Raw genomic sequence first — 4224 nt, forward strand, 5'->3', positions numbered from 1 at the left:
CCCAAAAGACGTCTACTGAGATTTGGATCATGTGGACTGGCCAGGTCCAACATCATCACCTCCCAGTCACACGAGAAACATCGTCCCGAACTTGAAGGGCCATGAACATACTATACATAACAAAACATAAGTTCATTATGACAATTAAACTTATCTTAAGGTTCCCTATCCTATTGATCTCAAACCCCAAACCTCTCTTAAGACATATACACACAGACATACGTACACAGGCAAAACACTCTATTCATAAAATCTATCCTGTAGCAAAAGTCGATTTGATATTCCGTCGTACTTGAACATTTGAACGTAGAGACTATAGTTCAACCTTTGATGCAACGTTTACCTAGAATTCGTCGTGTATCGTCATTCTGTGCTTTTCCTTTACCTCGTACATATCTTTTCAATCCTCTTTGTAGTTCAAAAGAACCATCATTTTCTTAAGGGAGCTGAAACGCTCTAAGTTCTCTTTCATTCTTCTACATCATCACCTTAAGAATCTAGATTGTAGAGATATCCTACTAATCTAGTAGTCTATGTTCTTTTAGAATTGTGATCATGCAACTTATAGCAATCTATGTTCTCCGGGAAAACATATGTCAATTTTTCTATCATTCGTCTGATCATAACATCATAGATTACGAAAATATGCCATGAAAGGCAAAACATTCAACATTTCATCATAACCTGCTCTTCACATAAACATATTCATGAAGCATTTTAGAACATTAACATCTTTAAAATGTTGAAACTGCAGTTACCTTCTTTCCTTGATTGAGCACGATGCAATGGAGTGTTGAGCGGTGCCATATGAACCCGTGTAAGTCTAAAGAATCAAACTAGACTCGACTCTTTAGAATAAGGTTTCTAGGGTCAGAGCGAACGAACCGCTCTGATACCACTCTGTCACAGCCCACTATCCCAATGACGGGTTAACCGGGGTTATGACTTGGGGTGAACAATAAGAAATGGAAATGGACAATTACTTAACATTAAAGTATATGAAAATGTCACTCATAGATAAAATGCTAGGATCATATATGATTATTTGGATACACATAATTGAGAACTGATTAAGGTGGTTACCCAATAACACGTATCACAACTTCATATCATAGAGCTATCTTAATCAAAGTGTTTTGCAGCGGAAAACGTGTGAGATATACATATGAAGATGTATACTCAAGGTTACATTTCTTGAAATGTCAAAGGAACACCCGCTCAACATCATTCCATTCCATCAGCTGCTCAACCTGCACATTTAGAAATACATGCAGGGCTGAGTATAAAAATACTCAGTGGGCATAGCCGAAAATACAACATGCATACATATATAAATTGAACTGCCATAACAGTAACACACAGGGGTTTTCTTAAATGACCTGCGCTTACTAAAATATTTCTTTCATTTTCATAAAGTCGATCGGCCGATCATTTTCCTTCATATGATCCATATCTGTTCCTTTCTGTCACGCGCCGGGAAGGAGGCCTCCTTACAACGGACGCCAAGACCGGTCGCAAGCGACTCGCGGTCTCCATGAGTGTACACGTTAACCCTAGCTAGCGACCTTTGTCTAGCATAGGATCCCAATTGGATTTCCTTTAAAGTTGGCGAACCAACACAGATAGGATACATATAAAAACATAAACATTTTGGCAGTCAATCATTTCATAAACATTTCATTTTCATAACATTTTCATTTTCATAAAGGGCATTAAACATATAAGCATTTCATAAGAACTGAATAAATAGTCAAAACATATCATGCATATATATTCGCATATGAGGCCTACGTCACGCAGGGGATCTCTATATACGTAATAATAAAATAATGCCCACCTGGATAGGCAAAGCCTGAAGATCATAATCACATAACCTGTCTTGGGAAAGCAGTGCTAATCCCCTTGGTCCACAAAGCCTACAAGAAATTCTATTCTTAATAGGTCTCCTTGAATCTAATCTTAAGTCATGGTGTAGTGCTTAACATTCTATGATTCACTTAGCCGGGTTTTTAATGAATAAATAATTAAAAACATTTCTCTTGAGTTAAGAACACCAACAATATTCTTACTCATCTTTTTTTAATAATTGGAATTATAAATAAAACCAATTAAATCATAAATACTTTTTATTTCATGATGCAAATGAAATGTCATGTCATGCTTAGCATATGATAAGTAATTACTTAAAATATGCACTTAATAATAATTTAATATTATTATAAAAATTATCCTTTAAATAAATTAATCAAACTAATAATAGTTCAATTAATTAAAAATAAGAAAGCCCAATTTAATTAATTGAAGGCAATCTAAAGTCTTTAAAAATAATTAATCAAACTAATTAATAGTCTAATTAAATAAAATAGGGAAGCCATTTAAATAGATGAAATAGAGCTCATGCTTAAATAAATAATAGCCCATATAAATTTAAAAGATGAGGCCCAACTCAATAAAATATGAATGGCCCAGACTGAATAAAATAAATCGGGCCCAGCTAAATAAAATTAAAAATCGGCCCAAGCTTTTAAAAATCGCAGCCCAAATCTATTTAAAAATCGAAGCCCATCACTCATAAAAATCGGCCCAAATACTCGGCCCAAATTCAAATCCACCCTCAAGCCCAAACCTAAAGCCCAACATCCCACCCCCTTTTCTTCCCTACTCTCTCTCTCGGTCACACTCACAACACAAACGCAGCACACTTCCCATCTTACTCTCTCTCTCTCTTCAATCGCAGCTCTCTCTCTCAGCCATATCCCACGGCCGCGGCTCCTTCCGGCGAGACAGCCGGCGACCGGCCTCCATCTCCCTCAACCTATATCTCCTTCAACCTCTACCCTAGTCTCGATCTCCGGCGAGCAGCGGCCAAAACCGCCACCACCGTCTCTCTCATGCTCATACAATCCGCTCGGCTTCTCCGGCGACAACAGCTGCCGGCAATCGCCCCATCTCCATCGGATCTCTCTCTCTTCGGCTGGTAACAGCCGCCTGGTTCTTCTTCTCTCCCTCAAACGTCCGTGGCCGAGCAGCAGCGACGCTACCGCCGTGCCCTGCCTCTCTCCGCTGCACTTTGGCCGACGGCAGCAGCTTCATGCCGCCACCATCGCCGCCCTCTCTACCCTTAACCAGAACATCACCCTCGACTCTCCAAGATCTGCTCGTCCCTCTTTTCCTCTCGAAGTTTCACCGCCGCCGGAGCTCCATTCCCTTCACCCAACCGACCGACAGCAGCAGCAGCAGCAGCAGCCGCTGCTTCCCTCGGTCTCCCTCATCAATTTCCCGGCGACAGCAACCCACGGCTGCCGCTGTCCTCCGCTCAACCCTCCACCTAGACTAGCTCCGACCAGCCCACCTCCTTCTCTCCAACCGTGGCCGGGCAGCAGCGGCACAGCCGCCGTGCCGTGCCTCCGTCCACCTCCCGACTCAATTCACACAGCCACCACCCGACAAAGCTCAAGACTCAAGTTCGATTCATACAGTATACATAACATTTCTCTATTTCTCTTTTTATTGTTCCATTGTAAATGCAGTACATGAAATTTATACTGTATGCATATATCAAGTAAAGTTCACATTTTTTTTTCTTTCATATAACATGCTTATACACAATGAAATCTTATGCAGTTTAATGCTCATGAAAATTTGACGAATTGCTAAAACGAAACTGGTTGAGTAGAATAGGCAAGGGAGTACATGGATGAACCTTTAGAAGTTTTGAGTTGAGCCGTTGTTGTCTGGATTTCTTTTGAGCTTCTCTTGAGTGGAAAATAAATATATAATGAATGTTGAAAGATTTTGGAGATTGGGAGAATGAATTTGCTGTCGGATTTGTAGGAGAAGGGGATATGGCGTAGGAGGAGGAATGACTTGGCTGCAGTGATGTTAAGTGGAATTTGAAAGTGGATGTTAAGTGTAAAGGGCTGTCATGGAGGTGGAAAGGAGGTGTAAAGGAAGGTGGCATGGCTGTCATGGAGGAGCTGGAAGAGTAGGTAGATGTGGGAAATTTGGTGGAGAAATTAAATATAATAAAATAAAGTCTTCCGGGTTATACTATGAAAACTGTAATAATTCTTCAGGGTTCGCTAAATAAATAGCTCGTGAAAATACTTGAATGCTAAATTAAATAAATATGCAATGCATATAATTTAATTACTAAATTTACAAATGCTTTTGTAAATCATTTTTGTTGGAATTAAAATAAATTCTTTTTCTCAATCCGGCGTG

General features: G+C 39.8%; 1 long non-coding RNA gene across 1 annotated transcript; it reads right to left on the reverse strand.

Moving 5' to 3' along the window:
* Window positions 1–959: 959 nt before the first annotated feature.
* Window positions 960–3968, reverse strand: LOC131010783 (uncharacterized). Its single transcript, XR_009096660.1, has 3 exons — window positions 3704–3968; window positions 1838–1916; window positions 960–1250 (listed from the first exon to the last, which is right to left on the reverse strand). It is a non-coding gene; the product is annotated as an uncharacterized LOC131010783 (long non-coding RNA).
* Between the last annotated feature and the right edge of the window lie 256 nt (window positions 3969–4224).

Source organism: Salvia miltiorrhiza, chromosome 2 (assembly GCF_028751815.1).
Source record: "Salvia miltiorrhiza cultivar Shanhuang (shh) chromosome 2, IMPLAD_Smil_shh, whole genome shotgun sequence".
Lineage (NCBI taxonomy): Eukaryota > Viridiplantae > Streptophyta > Magnoliopsida > Lamiales > Lamiaceae > Salvia > Salvia miltiorrhiza.